We start from the raw sequence: 22,943 nt of genomic DNA, 5'->3' as shown, positions 1-22,943 counted from the left end.
GCCTAAACTGCCATAAATTCAGGGAAAGTTACTTGATTCTAAACTATCGCAGGCTCAATACTTGGGTAAACTCGAGTCAAGGATGAGAGTGCCTTACAATAAATTTGTAGTAATTAAAAATAACAAGTATTAAAAATACGGGAAATTCAAAGTTAAGTTAAACGTAAATTGCAACCCAACATTTATCAATTTGGAAATGTATAATTCAGGCTCTCAAACAACCTCAACTCTGCCTTTTCAGTGACTCTAGCCTCTAATCTTTCTTCCTGGAAAATGTGCTTTTCAAGTCCTTCACATAAGAGTTTGCAGATAAGATCTCCATACTGAACTGGTGTTTTGATCAAGGGCTTTTAGTACTGGCTCCAGGACAATTTGTAAAAGCCAGTGTATTATTGGTTTAATGAACAGACCACTGTTGTCCCTTTGCAACTTTCTTCCCTTCGAGTGGTTATCCATTTCCACAGTTTGCTGACGGTGTGCAATGCACCCCACTCACCCATGTTCAGAGTCTCATGCACCTTGAGCATCCTCATATCCTGCACCGAGGGCATAAAAGGGTGGAGCAGGCCAGCCACCACTCAGTTCCTCTCATGCCTCCTGGCTTTGAGATGAACATGGGCAGTGAGCAGTGCTAACAAAATACCTGGCTCTTTTTAACTCTGTGCAGCGTGTAGATAGAGATAGCTAGTTGTTGCCCATTGGCATTTTGGTTTTTTAACCAGAATAGCTATTTCTTTCTGGTGTCAGGATGGCTTCTTTTAAGTCCCCTGGATTTACATACTGCCCATCAAACACGGGCACTATACCCTGTAATGTTTGGCATTTTCCAGGAACATTCCCCCAGACAAAATACATATTTGCAAGTCCTTCACTTGCAGGACCTGCAAATCTAGAGAAGCCCTGCTCCAGATGTACTTAATGGGTAAAGCAATGAGAGTAGCTTCAGGCCCTGGGTCAGATAACCATCCTGTAAATGCCTTCTCTGCTCCTTAGAGTGCTAGTACTGGGTCCCTCACTTCCTGGGCCTCATCAGCAACATCCTCTTTCAAAATCTGGCACATTGGACAAGAAGCTTTCTGTGAAAAAGGTACAGGGCATGGAAGAGTCCAGAGATGATTCCAGACTAAGATCTCCTGAAAGAGAAGGATGGAGAACTCCAAGCTTTTATGCAGACCCAACTTATGCTTATCTTATGTCCGGACAAAGTGTCTTTTGGACACATGCTGTGTTCCTACTGACAGTTGTCACAGACTTGCATCTGAACCAAGGCCGGCTCTAGCATTTTTGCCGCCCCAAGCAGCAAAAAATAATAATAAAAAGAAGCCGCATTCGCGATTGGTGGCAGCTCTACCGCCGCTTCTTCTATGGCGGCAATTCGGCAGCAGGTCCTTCGCTCCAAGAGGGAGTGACGGCCCCACTGCCGAATTGCCGCCGAACTGCTGCACGTGCCACCCCTCTCTTCATTGGCTGCCCAGGCACCTGCTTGCTACACTGGTGCCTGGAGCCGGCCCTGATCTTGCCTACTTTTCAAATGTTAGGCTGTCTTTTATTTTGATCTTAACTCTGAATTACCTTGGTTTCTAATGCTTCATTTTATTTGTTTTTCATAACTGCAGCATTACGAATTAAAAAAGAAAACAAACTTACATGTACTGTCAACTTTACTCACAGAGTTTAATGATTTGTTTTGTTTGGTTTCTGCCTGGGGATTTTCTTGATAATTTCTTTAAGACATTTTGAAATCTTTCCCATGCAAAGAAAGAAAGCTGGCAGAGAGCTCCCGGTGTTATGCAGAGAACAATAGGGGAGCTAAGAAACGGGGAACATTGTAGTACTTAGAAGTATGATAGGGTCCTCAGGTTCTGTGGTTACCAGGAGAACTGGAGGTTCTGGTGGAGCTACTGAACTTTGCAGGCACTCTGAGTTGAGATTAGTGGAGAAACTCTGAGGGGTGCAGGAATGCCTGAGAACATGGGGAAGTTAGTCCAGCTGAATGTTTTGGCCTCTGCCAATTGCTGCAGCTCCACAGTTTCCGTGTGTATTGGGTAGAACATTATAACTCATGCAAGTCATGGATTCCACGATTCTTCATATTTCTCTTTAGCTTAACTCTTTTCCCATCCCCTTTCTGCCCTCCATACACACTTAGATTAAAGAAGTTATGTTGCTGTGGGAAAGGCACCACCACATATGTCTTCTGTAAGTGTGATGGTTGTCACCTACTCTTTGCAGTCAGGATTTTATCTATGCATGCAGATTCTGCTGCCTACTTAAGAATATTAGAAAATGCTGCTGCTTGTTAGAAAATTCTGCTGCTTCCTACATCCTATATACAGGATGCTGAAGATTATACCATCATATGAATGGGGGTTAAGAATTTGCCTCTGCAGAGGTACGGTAATGGCTGTTCTTTGCTGCCTCTGTAAGGACCCCATTGAGAGAAGGTCTTGGCTGGGAGTAGGTTGAGGCCAGGGACAATGAGTCAATCCAGGGTTATTACCATGTTTGTATACAGATGTTCAAGTAAGTTAACAATGAGAACTTTTGACCTGTGAATAGGCCCTCTCCACTTCACTGACTGATAGCAAAGTGCAGAGGAAAGATTGATTGGTTGCTACTTCTGATGTCACAATGATGCTACTTATGAATCACCTGAGTTACTGAGCAAATTGCACAGGAAAGTTTGATTGGTTGGTTCTTCTGATGTCACAATGATGCTACTTGTAAATCACCTGAGTTACTGGTATAGCTCTGTCACCATCACCTCTGTTGAGACTGTTGAGAGCTTTTTAGTAACTAGGGAATATATGAAGAGTTTGGGGTCTTCTGTCATTGAAATAATCAAAGCCAATAATAAGGTGAGAGAACAAGCAGTGAATTTTATTAATATTGTGATTTTTTTTTAAAAAAAATGTCTCTGGCAAAGTAAGAAACTATTTTATGCAAAACATTAATGTAATCTAAAGTGTAACTCTGCTGAACTTGGAAAGTAGATTCATTTATTATACTGTGAAACCAGGATTTTTAGTTCCACTTTAAATGCAAACGTCAACCTGTTGGGTGAAAACCAAATCCACTTCAATTTAGGCTTAAACAATTTATTTTAGCCTTTATTATATATGTTTTTAGACAATGCTACTATCACGTATGAATTACATAAACATGCATAAAAAGATAAGGCAAGACAAGGAAGTGCTCAAGTTATCTTTCTTGGGGACAGGGTGACTCTTCTCAAATCTCTGCTATGCTTGGCTATTTTTCCTCTGTCTCTTCTCCACTATTATGTCAATCATCTATTTTTTAATCCTCTGTTCTGTAACTTTGCGCAGACTCAGTAGAGGAAGCTACCTCATCTGTGTCTTTATCCATATATATTCTACTCTAACCCCCTAATTAAAAGCAGGGGCGGCTCTAGTAATCCGGCCGCCCCAAGCAGGGCGGCATGCCGCAGGGGGCGCGCTGCCGGGCGCTGGTCCCGTGGCTCCGGGGGACGTGCCTGCGGAGGGTGCGCTGGTCCCGCGGCTCCAGTGGAGCTTCCGCAGGCATGCCTGCGGGAAGTCCACCCGAGCCACGGGACCAGGGAACCGTCTGCAGTCATGCCTGCGGGAGGTCTACCCGAGCCGCGGGACCAGCAGACCCTCCGCAGTCATGCCTGCGGGAGGTCCACCCGAGCCGCAGGACCAGCAGACCCTCCGCAGTCATGCCTGCGGGAGGTCTGCTGGTCCGGCGGCTCCGGTGGACCTCCCGCAGGCATGACTGCGGAAGGTCCGCTGGACCCGCCTGCCGCCCTCCTGGGAAAATGCCGCCCCACGCGCGTGCGTGGCGTGCTGGGGTTTTGAGCCGGCCCTGATTAAAAGATTCGCCTGCATAAATCACAATAACTAACCCAGATTAATACATTTTTTGCTTATCCTGCTAAAACTTACTTATATCTGTGTAGTTCCCATCGCAGCTATTCCTTGCTGTCACGCTCCCTGGCTGCATGCAGTTGTACTTATATTACAACTGCAATTTTTATTCTTCGTACTCATCTGTTTCTGTGGCCTTGAGTTTTTACTTGTTAGCTGGTTGAATAGGCAGGTGGGGGATGAGGGATTGTACCTGACTTGTACAATTTTGCTGCTTGTTAGAAAATTCTGCTGCTTTCTACCGGTACATCCTATATACAGGATGCTGAAGGTTATACCATCATGTGAATGGGGGTTAAGAATTTTCCTCTGCAGAGGTACGGTAATGGCGGTTGTTTGCTACCTCTGTGAGGACCCCATTGAGAGAAGGTCTTGGCTGGGAGTAGGTTGAGGCCAGGGACATTGAGTCAATCCAGGGTTATTACCATGTTTGTATACAAATGTTCTAGTAATTTAACAATGAGAACTTTTGACCTGTGAATAGGCCCTCTCCACTTCACTGACTGATAGCAAAGTGCAGAGGAAAGATTGATTGGTTGCCACTTCTGATGTCACAATGATGCTACTTATGAATCACCTGAGTTACTGAGCAAATTACACAGGAAAGATTGATTGGTTGGTACTTCTGATGTCACAATGATGCTATTTGTAAATCACCTGAGTAACTGGCATAGCTCTGTCACCATAACCTCTAGATGTGACTGTTGAGAGCTTTTTAGTAACTATGGAATATATGAAGAGTTTGGGGTCTTCTGTCATTGAAATAATCAAAGCCAAGAATAAGGTGAGAGAACAAGCAGTGAATTTTATTAATATTGTGATTAAAAAAAAAACTTGTTAGCTGATTGAATGGATGGGTGGGGGGATGAGGGATTGTACCTGACTTACTGAAAGCTAACAGCTCTCTTCTCTACCCTGCTATCTGCTTGGTCAAGAACTGTATAGATGAGACACAAAAACCAATTTTCTGATTTACAGACTGTTTCAGCAAAATCTGACAATCTCAAGCAGCAGAACTACATACAAAAAGCAAACATTCCTATTTTCTTCCAGAATTGTATATAATAATTTCTCTAACATTACTTAGTACACATTTCACTAACACAATTCATTACACAGTTCTCCAACAAAGCTTAACTATGTATGTGCTTGCTAATGGTGGCTCCATAATTTACAGTTGAGCTTTAGAGTTACAAACACCAGAGATACAAACTGATCAGTCAACCACACAAATCTCGTTTGGAACCAGAAGAACATAATTAGGCAGCAGCAGAGACACATCCCTTCTACCCCACCCCACCCCCGGCTAAAAAAGGCAAATACAGCACTGTACTGTGTTAAATTACTAAAAATGAAGGGAAAGCAGCATTTTTCTTCTGCATAGTTAAGTTGGAAAGCTATGTTAAGACAATGTTCAGTTGTAAACTTTTGAAAGAACAACCATCATGTTTTGTTCAGAGTTACGAACAACGTCCATTCCCGAGTTGGTAACTCTGAGGTTCTACTGTATATTTAAGTCCACCATTTCCCTATGCCCTTAAAAGATTTAAATAGCTTTATATGAGCTAAAACATCTCAGACTTTTGCTTATGCAGCACCAGCACAGGCAGAAGTTAATAAAGCCTATTAGTAGAACTGTATTGCAGTCTGTGAGGCTGGTACATAAACAAGAAAAGAGAACAGTGCTGTCCACTTAGAGTCACAGACCTGCATGATCCAGGACAGATTTTTTCTCTATCCTTTGGACCCTCTAAATTCGGGTGGTACCTCTGGATCCCTTTCATGACAGGAAAGAATTCACACACCTTACTGAAGAGTTTTAAAGTGCTCAGAATGCAAGATCTTGGGTCCTTCCAAGACCTCTCTGTTTTGCTGCAGAAGAATCAAGGGGGAAAAGGCCCTCTTGTATTCAGTGCAAGGAAGCCAAGAAATTTCTGTGGCTATAGTACTGATATAATTGAAACGTTTAAATAATTTGCATTAGTGGAGCAAACGTGTGTTAATCATATAAAATGGATTTTTTTTTTTGCTAGCTAAAACAGATGCCAAATAGGTGTACACTGATAAGAGTAAAGAAATAAAGCCAGTCAAACCCAGCCTTTCATTAAGAGGCAAATCCTTATTTGGCCCCATCTTTCCATATCCATGAAGAGGCCTACACTTTGCTAAATGGGATAGGGTGGGCAAGATTTCAGCAGCCTGCACAGCACTTCCTTTCTCTGCAGGAGCTTCCTTGCCACTGCATGAAGTGGTTGTTTGGTTTAGTGGGTCAGCCACTGCATTGATATACTGGACAACGTAGCAGGAGAACCATGGAAACTAGTGGATCATCTGCTGCTCTTTGACTTTTGGGATTAGTGATTGGTTCCTTTTTTCCCCTACCTTTTCATTTTTTTTAATTTTTTTTTTAATACCAGTTACGTGGGTGTGTGCTGTGGGGAAGATCTGCACCTTGAAAAGTTTTCCTTTATGGATAAGTTGCTCTGATAGACTGAACAAATAGCAGGCCAGCTCTCTAATGAGGCAGCCAGCAATGCAGTATTTTTATTGCGGTAGAGTGAATAACGATAACAAATATCTAAGAAACACAGATATTTTATATATCCTAAAGCCATTTGAAAGTGTCATAAAAAGACGTTTTAACAGCACCGCTGTCTCCTTCTTTGAAAATCATTGGCTTTTCACCCTATTTAACATGGGGAAGTTAGTCCAGCTGAATGTTTTGGCCTCTGCCAATTGTTGCAGCTCCACAATTTCCGTGTGCATTGGGTAGAACATTGTAGCTCATGCAAGTCATGGATTCCACGATTCTTCATATTTCTCTTTAGCTTAACTCTTTTCCCATCCCCTTTCTTCCCTCCATACACACTTAGATTAAAGAAGTTATGTTGCCATGGGGAAAGGCACCACCACATATGTCTTCTGTAAGTGTGATGGTTGTCACCTACTCTTTGCTGTCAGGATTTTATCTATGCATGCACATTCTGCTGCCTACTTAAGAATGTTAGAAAATGCTGCTGCTTGTTAGAAAATTCTGCTGCTTCCTACATCCTATATACGGGATGCTGAAGATTATACCATCATATGAATGGGGGTTAAGAATTTGCCTCTGCAGAGGTACGGTAATGGCTGTTCTTTGCTACCTCTGTGAGGACCCCATTGAGAGAAGGTCTTGGCTGTGAGTAGGTAGAGGCCAGGAACAATGAGTCAATCCAGGGTTATTACCATGTTTGTATACAGATGTTCAAGTAAGTTAACGATGAGAACTTTTGACCTGTGAATAGGCCCTCTCCACTTCACTGACTGATAGCAAAGTGCAGAGGAAAGATTGATTGGTTGCTGCTTCTGATGTCACAGTGATGCTACTTGTAAATTACCTGAGTTACCGTCATAGCTCTGTCACCATAACCTCTAGATGTGACTGTTGAGAGCTTTTCTTATTATAGTCTAGCTTCTTTACATGAGTTTGAAATCCGATTGAATTGCAGATTATATTAGTAAATATGTTCAAAATAGTTCAGTAATTTTTTTCTGATCAATCAATGTGCCGATTCTCTGTAAATTTAAAGTTGCATTGAATTTATCTCCTGTGCCTAAACACTTATTAAAACTTTAGCACACACTTGTCTTCTAGCCAAGTGTAATCTGTTCTCAGTTTGGTATGGGATACCTGTGTGAGTGTTCACTAAGTCATGGAACACTGTAAGAAGTTTTGGGGCAGAGACCATGACTTCCTCGTATGTATGTCGTTTTTTGTTGTTGTTTTTTTTTTAAACACTGCCTACTAAAGTGGGATTTCAATCCTGATTGCGGGGGCGGGATTGCTATTGTAGTACAAATAATAAATATTACCCTTGCATCACTGTGATTTATGATTAAACTTTGTATAGCGTGAAATGTTGGAGCAAAAAATGGACGACCTACTGAGTCATCAGAGACAATTTGTCGAAAATAATCGTCGGTCCTTAGAACAGAAAATAAAAGAAAAGGAAAAGGTAAGACGAGACCCATTTTTTCACAAGTTTAAAGTTGCCTCCAGACTGCTATTACCAGAGTGAACAAGTTGTTCATTGAGTAATTGTCCATGTAGAAGAAACAACGCTGACGATTCCATATTTGATGTGTGCGCGCCCACATGCACGCTGTCAGAATTTTTTCCCCGTAATGGTACCCCCAGGGCCGGCTTTGGCAACCTCTGGAGCCCTGTGCTTATGCGCCGGTACATGGGGCCCTGCTGGTCCCACGCCCTCTCAGTTCCTTGAATGGATCTGTATTTGTTAGTGAAACAATTTACTGGCCTACCACGAATTAAGTTGACTAAAGCCATGTTCCCTAGCTGGTGATAATAGTAGTCTGGTGGTTATAACTTGGTAAGAGGAAGTGAATCCGTATTTTTTCAAGGTAGGCTGGGCAGGCAGGCTACCAATGTGTTCACCTCTAATTTATAGTTCGATGACAAAATAAAATCAGAAAAAAGTTTGAACATTTTGCTAATAATTTGCTCACTTCTTCCTGAGTTTGACCCTCCCCGCCTGCATTCTTCTGCTCCTGGCAGGCCAAGCCAGGGTAGGAGTGGGCCTTTGGAAAGGGTCTGAGGGCAGAGAGGCTGGGTATAATAAGACTGAAGAGAGTAAAATGGTATATTGGGTATAATAAGGGGGTGGGGAGACATAAAGATTTGGGGAAATGGATCACTGGGATCCAAGAGGGTGGGGACTTCATAGGATGGGTCTCTGGCTGGCAATGAGAGTGGGAACAGGCTGTGGGGAGCTTGAGGACATGGGATGGAGCAGGTGTCTTGCTGGAGGATAGGAGGGTGCTTAGGAGAAAGCTGAGGGGAAGCACTAGCACTTCACTACCTTCTCCAGCTGACAAACCTGCTATGATTTGTTAGAGGGGAGTCCTGCAGCTGCTGCCAAGAGAAGTTTGGCAGAGAGGTTTGTTGCCAGGAGACGCCACTAGTGCTTTCCCTCCCTATCTTTCTCTGCTTTCTGCTCCCCCACTCAGCCCTCTCTTTTCCTTACCAACCCCCGACTAAAAGTCCCGTGCCCCTCATAGCCCTATTCCCTCATATAAATCCCCTCTCAAATTCATGTAGAGCCCCAACCATAAGGACCGTGGGGCCTGGAAGAAGCCTCAAAAACGAATTATACCCAGATGGATATCTACTTTGCATCTCCTAATGGTTGCAGGAGATGGGCTAGATTTCTAAGGATCTTAGGAGTTGTGTATTAGTGAAGTTCTGCTCCCCCAGACCTGAGGCGGGAGGAGTCAATGCCCCTCTACCAAACTTCTGTTGCTGCCCAGTCATGTGTTAAGTCAAATTGAAAATAACTAAGGCATTTTCCTCATGAAAAACATTTTGACAGCAATAAGCTAAACATGTAATCATAGCAAAGAAGGGAATTCCCCGCACCCCAAAGGATCATGATTATTGGGGATTAGTCTGGTTGCTTAGTTGTAATGCTCGATGTTGTTATGGAGATCTACTTTTGAATCGATATATAAGCTTCATTCCATTATTTGCTAGTATTTTTTGATCCACCTGTCTTGGTGTAGCAGATGAAGTAGGCTACTCTGATTGGCCAAAGTGAGTCATGGCCATTAGTGGCCATAACAGAATTTATGCTTTACTTAAAAATGGGTTTTAAACTCTTTTTGCTTCTGTCAGCGAGCGCTTTAGTGTAATTAGTAACTTTTTTAAGAGGCAATTTACAGCCCCTCCCCTGCGTTTTCCAGTGTTAATAGTTATAGTAACTTGACAAGAAACATGTAACTAGAGTGTGTTTCTCTCTCCTACTCCTCTCCCCCCCAGTCTTCTACATTTCTAAGAAGTGTTTCATCAGCTACATGACTTACTGACAGGGGATCTGCCGTGCGACCAGATAAACCAGGACTTGCAGCAAGCCAACGATGCTCTACGAGCAGAACTCAACAAAGTAGGATTTTTAATATCTGAACTATTCAAATGGAAGTGGTGATGCTGAGTTTTTATTTTATGTAAAATTTAACTGTCCTCTTTATTGTGTTTGAAGATCTATACATGACTAATATTTAAGTGCAACTAAATATATCACAGGTCAGAGCAAGATGCAGTATGTTCCTGTCACAGGGTGAGCTGGTCCATTAAAAGACTGGGGCACAGCTGCACCTTTTGTCAGGTTTAGCCCATCTCCCTGTATGATGGGAATAAATACAAGGGTTATGTGACAGAAGCATGCATCTAAACCGGGTCTGCTGGCAGGTAAAAGGGCAGCCTGTGGTCATTCAAGAGAGAGAGACACCCCCCCCCTCTGCCCCAAAAGTTCAGAGAGAGACTCTCTCTCGTTAGTGCCCAGGCAGAGAGCATGTGAAGAGGACAGGTGACAATTTTCCAGAACTCCAAGGCAGAAGCCTTTTGGGGGAAGAGAATTACAAGGAACTGGAAACTGTGCAGGGATAAGCCTCCATTGATGGACTTGCAGGATGCAGAAGTCCCAGCTAGGAGAGGGGTGGGACTACAAGGATGGGCCTGCTCTGATCAAGACCTGGAAAAACTTGAGGCATTATATGCGGAAAAGAATAATTGAGGCTGGTTAAGGGTATGTTTGAGTCTTGTGTTATGATAATAAACCAACCTGGAAGAGAGCACTACTGTAAAATCACCACATGTGATATCTGGTTTGATGCAAGATTAAAGGTAAACTGAGGTAGCAGATGGGCCCAAAGGCAATCTGGGGGTAATGCCCTACAACCGTTCCCTTTAGCCTTGTTCTGATATGAGCACTGCTTCTTTTCTATCCACACTCTCTAATAGAAAACTGCTTTTTTATTTATGATAGACATGGTCTACACTGACTTCATACAGAGGTTCTAAATTTGTCCACGATAGCTGTCCGGCAAAGCTATGTGTCATCCTAGCTGTGTGAGCACATTAATCAAACCTTTTCTACAGAGGTGGTTAGTATTTTCTCTACACATACTCTTCTTTCCAGGTTTACTCTTGAAACACTCGATTCATACTCAAACTTGGACATCTATAGGTTTTTATCCAGAAAAGCCTACTCCTTTCTAGAATGGAACTAGGTTATTTCATTCTCATTTTTTACTTCCTTTTTAATTTGGAGTACTATGGAGCTATTATGACTGATATAAAACAGGTTAAAAAGGTTGAAAACCAGTTAGAATTTGGTGGTGGTACAGTTATGATCTTGTTAACTTCCTGGTTTAGATAGTGACATAACAGGGGTCGGCAACCTTTCAGAAGTGGTGTGCCGAGTCTTCATTTATTCACTCTAATTTAAGGTTTCGCGTGCCAGTAATACAATTTAACGTTTTTAGAAGGTCTCTTTCTATAAGTCTATAATATATAACTAAACTATTGGTGTATGTAAAGTAAAAAAGGTTTTTAAAATGTTTAAGAAGCTTCATTTAAAATTAAATTAAAACGCAGAGGCCTCTGGACCAGTGGCCAGGACCCAGGCAGTGTGAGTGCCACTGAAAATCAGCTCGTGTGCCGTCTGTGGCACGCATGCCATAAGTTGCCTATCCTTGTGATATAAAGTCAGGTGATAAATTTAAGATAGAGGATAGCACGACACTAATTTCCCTTGCCCCTGAAGAATGTGGTTATGGAGACAGAGGTGCAAGCTGAATGTCTTTGTTGGTCCATAAATATGGGGAATTAAGATGTACAAATACTGGTTTTTCACAACATGTAACCTATTCCTTGAGTATATAGTAAGTGGAAAAGGTAGAGTAATTTGTCAATCTCTTGGTATTTGGATTGTACCGAATTGAGTCTAGTTTGGTATTGATCCTTTCTGTTTGTTGGCTGTTCAATGGCATATTTGGTGATAGCTGATCATCAGTCCAACACCTAAATGTTACCTCTCAAATGAGCAGCTGAGGACTGAGTGGGAATGGGGAAGGATCTTCTAAACCCAATAGGTGCTCGCTTTGACAAAATATGTTATGTTAAAAAAAATGGAGAGCAAGTGTTAAATCTGCTGCCCTTATGATTGAGCTTAAAAGAAAGCACTGGTTAGGATTCCCAATGATTACCAGACTGTACTATGACTATGGCTTAAATTATGAATATATTTATACATTACAACTATATACTTGAAAATGTGCCTGAAAATATTTTTCATAACCTTGCCCAGTCTTGAGTTAAAGATTTGTGTTACCTTAACTTGTTCTGGTTTTGGTATGATACAGAATCTAGAACCCAGGACTGGACAGTGAAAGGAGGATGGATTTTTCAGATATTTGGGCTTTTTTTAATTGCACTTTTTTAAAGCCATCATGCTGAGTTTCAAGGTTTAGGGCCAAATTCTGCTCTTAGTTATACAACACAGAAGTCAACAGTTACTCCAAACTTCTCTTTCTGTAGGAGGAAGCAGAACGTAGCTTATTCTTTTGGCTTTGTTTTCTAAGGTATCTCTGGAGCTCATCATTTACGGGACATCAGGAATTTTTAATTTTTTAAAATAGATTCAATATAACTACAAATAAAATGTGATGTGTTTTCCTCATAGGCAATAGCAGTGAAACACTGTTTGGAAAAGGACTCCAGTGAGCTTAACACAGAAGCTGTGCAGAGCAGAACAGGCTTTACTAGCAAACCAGTCAAAGGAACTGGAATAATTAATAATTTAAACTGGAAATCAGTAAGAACTGGTGCCATTTATGCCTTACCGACTCCCAGGGGAACTCTGCAAGCTCTATGTTGGAGAATAGTGTATTTCCACCAGAAGTTGTGTTTCGATACTGTCTTATTCTGGCTGTCCTTTTTTGGAGCATCTTAAAAGACTGTGACAAAGTTCCTCCTCTGCCTTGGTGGGTCCTGCACTTATTGGCGGATTTGCTCACCTCAGATATTCAGGGCAGCCCTCAGTTTGGCCCGTTTTATGGCTCAAACCAGCTAACCACATCACTTGCCAGCATGGGGAAAAGGAAGGAGAACAATCCCCACAGTCTCTGCTGACCCACCTAGTGGGCCAGGGAGACAGGCCAGGGATCTTGGCCTCTGGTGGGACCCACAGTCCAAGTCAACTCCTCTTATATCCAGTAGGAGGGAGGGGAATGAGGGGAACCCAGGCCTTCCCTCTACTCTGGGTTTCAGCCCAGGGCCCTGTGGATCGCAGCTGTCTACAGTGTTACGTGTAACACCTGTGTGACAGCTACAACTCCCTGGGCTACTTCCCCATAGCCTCCTCCCAACATCTTCTTTATCCTCACTACAGGACCTTCCTCGTGATGCCAGATAGCGTTTGTACTCCTCAGTTCTCCAGCCGCAGGCCCTCTCACTCTCAGCACTTTGCGCACCCTTCACTGACTGAAGTGAGGTCCTTTTTAAACCAGGTGTCCTAATTAGCCTGCCTGCCTTCATTGGTTCCAGCAAATTCCTGATTTTTCTGGAACTGCCCCGTTATCTTACCCAGGGAAAAGGGACCTGCTTAATCGGGGGCTAATATATTTGCCTTCTCTCATTCTCCTGTAGCGGGCCCCTGCCCCATGGACCCAACCGGCTTCCGTGCCCCTTCAGCATAAGCCATCTGCACAACTTAAAGCCGGTTCATTTCCAGACCACGCCAAGGAAACATCTATACACGCTCGTGCGCCACACTCTGCACTTCCTCACCTTTGCGTCCCACCCTGACACAAAGTGGAGGGACCTCCTGCCACCTCTAGAGGGTGAGGAGCCCCGGTGGGCCAGCCTATACTCCACCCTGCTCCCAAGGCCCGCCGGGGATGTCAGTTGGTCGCTTCTTCACAGGGGTCTGAGCACGAGCGTGTAATTGGTGCAGTTCACCCCCATCCTGGACACCTGCCCTTTCTGCTGCGTGAGGGAGACTCTGGTGCACGTTTACCTGGAGTACGCCAAGCTGCAGCCTCTATTCTGTCTCCTCACAGATATCCTGTTGCATTTCTGGCTGCACTTTCCCCCTCATTTCCTTATTTATGCACTGCCTATCGGTGGCCCACAAAGTCACGGGACCTCCTGGTCAACCTCCTCCTGGCCCTGGCTAAAATGGCCATCTATAAAACCAGGGAGAGGAGGTTGGCCGATGGAGTCTCCTGTAACTGTGGGGCCTCTTTCCGGTCCTCCATCCATTCACGCAACCGGGCAGAAATCCTCTGGGAGGCGTCCACTGACTCCCTTCATGCCTTCGAGGAGCAGTGGGCGCTGTCCGGGGTTCTCTGCTCAGTGTCCCCATCTGGTTCCCTTCGTTTGAGCCTTTGACAGCATGTCTGTCCCTGTTATTTCATTAGTTGTCCCCTGAAACCACTTGGTTTCCAGGTCTTGTTGATCCCCCCTTTAAGGCTGGGGGGATCTTTTAGCAGTGGGCTCCCCACTTCCTGCATCCCAATAGGATCACTCTCCTGTAGCCCTCTGGCCCGACCCTGTCACAAGACCTATAGCTGTGATACAAGATAAGGCCCCGATCTTGCAGTTTTTGCAATTGATTCCATGTGGACTGACCCAAGGCCAAAAATTGGTTGTATGGTCAGAGTTTAAAAAAATGATTTTGCACCAGCATACTACAGATAGGGTTACAGTTCATATGGAATTATTTGTTTAATCTAATTATGTAGTATGGTTCAAGAGACTCTTTGTTTAGTCCTAAAAAATAGAATATATTAAATATCTGAGTTCATTTGGAACTTCTAGAATCAGTAGCTGCTTCCTAAGTATAAGTGTGTTTTGCCTAATTCTAAGATTTCATGGAGGAGTGGGTACTTTTTTGGTCACACAATCAATTTAAAGCAAGAGAAAATCCCCCAAATGATTTGTACATTTTAACTTTTTCAAGGACTATAGACTAGCATTATCAACAAAATTCTAACTATGAAGCCAGATCCTGCTCTGGCATATATCAGCATAGCTCCATTGAAATCAGTAAAGTTATTCCAATTTACACAAAAAGCATCTGGCTGTAACTTTTGATTTTTAAAAAACCTTGATTGTAGATTAAAAGATTTTTCCTTTAATTTGGCATTAGAAGGAAAATGAAAGGGAAGAGAACTCAAAATAGTCGTAGAAGCAACATCAGCGACTAGGTTTTTTTAAGTTCTTCTATCTATTGTGCCAATTGCTGTTGTATCTGAATGCTTTCCAGAGTTAAGAATAATTAAGTGACTAGCATCTGTTATTTGAGGTTTCTATTTCTCCCATATCCCCCAGAGCAGTTTTCAACCTGTGGTGCACAGACCTCTGGGAGTTTGCAGACTGTCTAAGGGGTTCTCGAAAGGTTGTCGTTACAACGGAACAGTGGTTTTCAAGCCGTGGCCTGTGGGGGTCCACAGACTATATCTAAGATTTCCAAAGAGGTCTGCACCTCCATTTGAAATTTTCTAGGGTCTGCAAACGGAAAAGAGGTTGAAAACCACTGTCCCAGAGGGCAAAGTGTGGAGGGCGGGAGCGGGCGCGGGGAGTGTAAATACGAAAAATGGTGATGTTAGTTGTCATTCTAAGTTTTTGCAGGAGTGAATTTCATAGTATTGGGCCAGCTCCTGAAAAAGCCCTGTCTGCTGCATCTGCTAGTTTTACTTCTGATGTGTAGACAGTTGTTCCTGAGGAACACAGCTACTGAAGTCTGAGAGAGTAAAATGGTATATTGGGCCCATTTCCTTTACAGCTTTGAAAATAAAGACCGAGATTTGATTCAGTGTTCTGTTGGGGAATGAGCGGAGTGAGTGAAACATAGGACTGATGTACTCAAGTGAACCTGTATTACTGAGGAGGTGTGCTGCTGTGTTCTGTAACTCTTGCAGATTTTGCAGGGCAGAAGCATTCAAGTCTAAATACATTGGATTGCGATGATTCAAGCAAGAGTTAATGATGGCCTATGCGATTGAGGCCAAATTGTAAATACAAATGATGGGATGTAGCCTTACCAGATTAAGGTAGGAGAATGCATTTCTTGTAAATAGTTTTGTGAACGTCCTGCATCAGAGCATGGGATTTTTTTTTGCAGCTATGTTAGGTTGTTGGTTCCAGCTTTTTGTTGAATGCTTCTTAATCAGAGCCACTTGTACTGAGTCGCAGCAAGAGGGCTGGGCATTTCAGCCATTTAAACCCCTTGAATTTTGTTGATATTTTGAACACAGGAAGCTGAGAATTCATACAGCTTTGAAACATTTGTCATACATCAGCATTGTCTGAAAATGTTGTCGCTTGACACCTGTGTCTTTTAGAATGATTGATAGAGTGTGTGTGTGTGTGAGTGTGTGTGTTTGTTACGGTATAGCAGTTGGACAGTTTGGACTAGAAGGTTGTGAGACAAAAGGAAAATAACTAGAAGCATCAACGGTTTTAGTTATGTTCTTTGGGTGACTTGTTTAAATAGCTGGGGGCCAGATCCTCATAAATCAGTATAGTTTCTGAAGCTCTGCTATAGTTGACTGTGGTTGCACAAGCACACGTCTTATGTACTTAATTAACAAATGAATGATTGAGATCATTGCATTCTAAACACATCTTTCCAGAGTCTCCTTAAAGTTATTTGTACAGGTAACGACTCTTTCCCTTGGTCAGGTGCTGATGAGGTTGCCATCTACCTACATTCACTGACCCAGGACAACGAGCCAGAGTATGAGTCAGACGGACTCCCAGAGGTGGTCAGAAAAGGTAATTGTTACTTCTTTAGAGGAGAATGGTCCACATTGTGGGGAGTGTGTGCGCGCACGCTTATCTAAATAATCGTGTTGTCATAGGTGTGACTTGGAAGCATTGTAAAAACTTGGACATCATTGGCCAAATCCAGCCCTCATATAGGTTGCAAGAGAGGGATTCTAGGCCCAGCCATTCCCATTATAAAACACCTTTTTCTTCTGGTTGATAGGAAGGGGGGAAATTTTTGCTTAAACATTTTTAACTAAATGTTTTTTCATTGAAATGTGCTGCATTGTCAAAACCGAAATGTATTACGGAGATGTATTGATTCGGACAAAGTTTTTGCTGAGCAGGAGGAGACCCCAAATTGAAAGCCTGATGTTTTTTGATTCAATTTCATTTTATGAAAGCATTTGAAAGGCTTATGTTTTCATTCCAATCTAGAATAAAAACAAATTCTGAAACCTCGAAAGGGTCGCAAAACAAAATTGTCTCCTCTGGCCGGCTCTATGTAGAACAATAGGAGAGACATCGTTTTCAGATGGAAATGATTTTCCAGTTAATGGTGTCCCTTTAAAGGAAAAAGAGAACATTTGCTTGGGGAAACTCTTTTTGCCATTTTAGTAGAGTTGCTGTTACACAGATCCACACCCTTGCCTGAGTTCACCTATAAAATTCTAGGAACGCAAGATAGTCCTAATAATTCCCCCATTCTGTTATTCAGTGAGTAAATGCCATTTTACTTTCTTAAATTATTACCCGTTGTCATCTCCATCTTGAATTGAGCAAGATCAGATTGATTGGAACAATAAAGTAATTTAATCAACTGTGGTTAATGGCTGTTGTTTATTTTTCAGGCTTTGCTGATATTCCTACTGGGAAAACCAACCCCTGTGTTTTGCGCAGAACAGCGCTAAACCTAAAGACCAGTGCCCGTCTTGCTGCTCAAAGCCAAAATTTGTCACCATATGGCCAACGTTTACAAAAAGGCAGGTCAGCTAATTTTGCCAAGATCTCTAAACCGACAGCTGGTGGCAGCAAATCACCAAAGGTAACTGATCGTCAAAATGTATCTGAATGTGCAGGGCCTGGGAAATCCACATAATGTATTTATCTCTCCAAGTGAGTTTGAAGATATGCCGTGTTATTCATGCCTCCTTTATATCTGCCATGAATATAGTGAAGACAAGGTCATCAATGTAAATAAAATGAATAAAGCTTGGCACATAACAAAGATCTGGGCATAATGGTAAACTTAAAATTGTTGGTATGATCAAATCTGTGATCTCATGCCAAGTGCTCATTAACTTGGTAAATGGGAATGAGGTCAATCTTCCCACTTTAATGCTCATCCCAAATATTTGATTATTTCTTGAAAGGCCTGGATGCCTAGAGCAGGGGGGGTGTGCGAATGCATATATGGATTACACGCAAAAGCACTCAAAAATTCGTATATGGTGGAATTAAGGCTTGTTGGCCCAATCTCCCTGCTCAGCCAGCCCCAGTTCTCTTAGACTCATAGACTTTAAGGTCAGAAGGGGCCATTCTGATCGTCTAGCCTGACCTCCTGCACAACGCAGGCCACAGAATGTCACCCACCCACTCCTGTAACAAACCCCTAACCTGTGTCTGAGTTACTGAAGTCCTCATATCGTGGTTTAAAGACCTCCAGGTGAGAGAATCCTCCAGCAAGTGACCCGTGCCCCATGCTGCAGAGGAAGGTGAAAAACCTCCAGGGCCTCTGCCAATCTGCCCTGGAGGAAAAATCCTTCCCGACCCCAAATATGGCAATCAGTTAAACCCTGAGCATGTGGGCCAGACTCACCAGCCAGACACCCAGGAAAGAATTCTCTGTAGTAACTCAGATCCCACCCCATCTAACATCACATCACAGACCACTGGGCATATTTACCTGCTGTAGCGGAGTGGCTATCCGCTCCCGCCTGGTGGGGCTTTAAAACAGCCCTGGGAAGGGGCTTTTGGCTGAGCTGACTAGGAAAGTGGCTGCAGCTGGAGGCCACGCCCCAAACTGAAGCCTTGGGGCTTATAAGAAGCAGGGAAGCCAGAGCCCAAGCGGAGTCTCTCTCTGCTTCAGAGAGAGATGGGCCTGGCTGCTTAGAGGCTGAGGCTAGACACCTGAGGGAAGCAGGGCTGGGGGAAAGGCTGAGGAGCTAGGGAAGCTCTAGCCAGGAAAGCCCCAGGCTGCGGCCTAGCAGTGGGCCAATAGGTATTGGGGGTTGCAGGGGGCAACCCAGGGGTAGGACAAAGCAGCAGGTCCAAACCCCCTTTGCCTGTGATGAGTGGGCTGATACTGCAGTCTGCCCCAGGGTGTGGGGCTAGACCATGACTGTCAGTAGCCACTACTGAGGCGAGGTGGGGATAGTAGCGTGGGGTTCCCCTGGGAGGGGGAGACCCAACCATAAATAGGGGGCACCGGGTCCAGGGTGGGACGCCGGGGCCAGAGAACAGGCGGGTCACCAGCCTGCCGAGGGCGCTCCAGGGCTGGACTGAGAGCAAATTCCGTGACCAACCAGCAGGAGGCGCGGCAGGGGTGAGTACCGGCCCGCTTACACTGCTAATAATCAAAGATCAATTGCCAAATTAATTGCCAAAATTAGGCTATCCCATCATACCGTTCCCTCCATAAACTTATCAAGCTTAGTCTTGAAGCCAGATATGTCTTTTGCCCCCGCTACTCCCCTTGGAAGGCTGTTCCAGAATTTCACTCCTCTAATGGTTAGAAACCTTCATCTAATTTCAACTCTAAACGTCCTAGTGTCCAGTTTATATCCATTTGTTCTTGTGTCCACATTGGTACGAAGCTTAAATAATTCCTCTCCCTCCCTGATATTTATCCTTCTGATATATTTATAAAGAGCAATCAGATCTCCCCTCAGCCTTCTTTTGATTAGGCTAAACAAGCCAAGCTCTTTGAGTCTCCTTACATAAGACAGGTTTTCCATTTCTTGGATCATCCTAGTAGCCTTTCTCTGTACCTGTTCTAGTTTGAATTCATCCTTCTTAAACATGGGAGACCAGAACTGCACAAAATATTCCAGATGAGGTCTCACCAGTGCCTTGTATAACGGTACTAACCCTCCTTATCTTTACTGGAAATATCTCACCTGATGCATCCTAAAACCGCATTAGCTTTTTCATGGCCATATCACATTGGCAGCTCATAGTCATCTTGTGATCAACCAATACTTCAAGGTCCTTCTCCTCCTCTGTTACTTCCAAATGATGCGTCCCCAATTTATAACCAAAATTCTTGTTCTTAATCCCTAAATGCATGACCTTGCACTTTTCACGGTTAAATTTCATCCTATTACTATTACTCCAGTTTACAGGGTCATCCAGATCTTCCTGTGTGATATCCAGATCTTCCTGTGTGATATCCTGGTCCTTCTCTGTGTTAGCAATACCTCCCAGCTTTATTAGCACATTCCCACTTTTTGTTCCAAAGTCAGTAATAAAAGATTAAATAAGATTGGTCCCAAAACCGATCCCTGAGGAACTCCACTAGTAACCTCCTTCCAGCCTGACAGTTCACCTTTCAGTATGACCTGTTGTAGTCTCCCCTTTAACCAGTTCCTTATCCACCTTTCAATTTTCATCTTGATCCCCATCTTTTCCAATTTAACGAATAACTTCCCCGGTGGAACCGTATCAAGTGCCTTACTGAAATCGAGGTAAATTAGATCCACTGCGTTTCCTTTGTCTAAAAAATCTGTTACCATCTCAAAGAAGGAGATCAGGTTGGTTCCACTCTGTCCCCCACCCCTGAAAATTTCAGCCCAAGCAATTAAAGTTTGTAAAGTTAGAAGCAGCAGAAAACAGGGTCTTCTTGTAATGGGAGGAGTCAGGTACCCTTAATAATAAATGGTCCTATTAGCTTTGCCAGTAATATATGTTGGTAACAATTCTGTTTTTGCTGGCACTAGAAGGATAAGCCCTGATGCTCACCTCTCACACAGGACCCACATCAGTGTAAATGGGATGAGAATTGGGGCCAATTACCTAGACTATCAGAAGCTTTGGCATTCAGGATTTCAATTGTCATGAAGCACACATATATAACTACTGAAGTTTTAGCTAACTGATGCTAAAATCATGTCAGAATTTGGTGGGAGTGCAGGGAGTGCAGAGACAAGGACGATTGTAATAGCAGTGGGGACTGGAATTTGAGAGAACCCCAAAGGTGTACACATTGTGAAATTTTTCAACAGTTTTACAAAGCTAGTGTTGACCATCACAACAAACATATTGTGAAGGTTATGTTAAATATTTAGAATGACATGACATTCTCCTGAATATTTCATAATACGTCTGGACAGGATATCCTCTGCAGGCCAATGTAAATGCTTCAGGACTAAACAACTTTTTCAAGTGCTATCATATTTACAGAATAAACTATAGGACATTTACAAATTCATTATGAAATATCAGTAATTAAACTTAAATTACATATCTCAAAATACAGTTCTGCAGATTAGTGATTGAGCAAGAAGAGACTAGACAAGGAACTCCTGTGTACTACTCCTTAGCTTTGCCTAGACCTTGTTAAATTATGTGACTTGTGATTTGTAAAGCATGGATGATAATGCCCATTCTATCTTGAACATGGTGAGGAGTAGGTAGTTGCTGTAAAGCATTCTGCATAGCGCTGTTGTATTTTCAGAGTGATAACTATAAACACTGAAGATTCTTGCTTTTAGCGTGTGTCTGCTAATTCATATTATTCAGTCGCTTGGAATGGGTCTTTCACTTCCTGCTGGTAATTAACAAGGTTCTCCAATACCACTAAAGCATGAGAATTTTTTTCTCTGTGTTGCAGGTAGATGATACTCAGCAGTGCCAAGCAGAAACAGCTATTGAACCCATGGAATCTAGTTCAAGATCTCCTCTTTGCATGAAGAAGCAAAACACACAAGCTGTTGCTGAGAACTTGATGGAGAATCTCAACACACACCAAGGCAGATGTTCCTTGAGCACACAAAAACTACCTGATCAAAATGAACAAGACAAAAACTGTATGGTACAGTAAACCTGAGTAGTATAAGTAGTATACCATGAAACAAACCCTAACCACACCCCTTAACCCCTTAAACTCTGCCCCTTGAACCAGTGATGAGCTGCCAAATTTTTAACAACGGGTTCCCTCCTCCCTCCAAAATTTTAACAACGGGTTCCTCCTTCCCCTCCGTGGGGGGGGGGTCGTGCCCCATCCAACCCCTCATGTTCCTTAACACACACACTCCGAGACCCCTGACCCATCCCCCCCTTCCCTGTCCCCTGACTGCCCCTTGCCGCCCCACCCAACCCCTCCTCTCATTCTCAATGGCCCCCCAGAACCCCTACCCCATACAACTACCCCTTCTCTCTGTCCCTGAGTGCCCCCACCACCTCATCCAACCCTGCTCTTTCCTGACTGCTCCCCGGGACCCTTCCCCCATTCAATCCCCTGTTCCCTGCCCTCTGACTGCCCTGACCCCTATCCACCCCCCCACAACCCAGCCCCTCCCTGCTCCCTTACCACACTGCCTGGGGACCGGGTCCACTCTCCCAGGACCACGACCGACTCCCGGCCGGGCCGGCACCGCTCGGCCCGACTCCCGGCCGGGCCGCACTGGGCCCGACCGCCGAGCCGCTCGGCCCGACTCCCGGGCCGGCCGGCACGGGCCCGACTCGCCGAGCCGCTGCCCGACTCCGGCCGGGCGGCACTGGGCCCGACTCGCCGAGCCGCTCGGCCCGACTCCCCGGGCCGGGCCGGCACCGGGGCCCGGCCGCTCGGCCCGACTCCCCGGGCTGGCACCGGGGCCCGGCCGCTCGGCGGCAGCTGCGGGGCCCGACTCCCCGGGCCGGCGCTGGGCTGGAGGGAGCCGCGGTCTGGGACCGGGAGCTGCTGAGCCAGCCGCACCTCCCCTCCCCCTCCGCGCCCCAGCTTACCTGCTGGCTGCCTCCATGCTGCTTGTTCAGGCTTCCCGCGAACATCTGATTCGCGGGAAGCAGGGGAGGGGGAGGAGAAGGGGGCGGAGCAGGAGAGGAGTGGGCGGGAACTTTTGTTAAATTTAGCAGCCCTTAACAAGCGGTTCTAAAATGGCTGCTAAAATTTAACAACGGGTTCGTGCGAACCCGTGCGAACCCGCTGCAGCTCACCCCTGCCTTGAACCCCACTCACCTGTCACCAGAAGTCCCGCTCCGGGGGGTATTAATCCCAGGGTCAAGATGCCACATGACCGGAAGCAAGGTGTGTCACGTGACCATCCTCTACCACTCAGGAAGGGTTTCAGCCGCTGGGGACCACCCCGAGAGGAGATTTGACCAATCAAGGCAAGTTCTGGGGTGGAGTGACCCATCTGGATGTGGGTCATGTGACCCCTCTAAGAACTCCTCCTACTTCCCTCTACCAATCAGGATGGGGTTCACCCTGA

At 44.4% G+C, this 22,943-nt stretch overlaps 1 long non-coding RNA gene across 1 annotated transcript; it reads left to right on the top strand.

The window, feature by feature from the left end:
* The first annotated feature begins 4,631 nt into the window (after positions 1–4,631).
* Positions 4,632–21,413, top strand: LOC120394291. The gene is made up of 6 exons (XR_005592245.1): positions 4,632–4,692; positions 7,799–7,903; positions 9,724–9,847; positions 16,432–16,524; positions 17,367–17,560; positions 21,347–21,413. It is a non-coding gene; the product is annotated as an uncharacterized LOC120394291 (long non-coding RNA).
* Positions 21,414–22,943: the final 1,530 nt, after the last annotated feature.

Source organism: Mauremys reevesii, unplaced genomic scaffold (genome assembly GCF_016161935.1).
Source record: "Mauremys reevesii isolate NIE-2019 unplaced genomic scaffold, ASM1616193v1 Contig48, whole genome shotgun sequence".
NCBI lineage: Eukaryota > Metazoa > Chordata > Testudines > Geoemydidae > Mauremys > Mauremys reevesii.
Note: the sequence above shows the minus strand (reverse complement) of the source record. Positions and strands in the feature narration are given on the sequence as shown.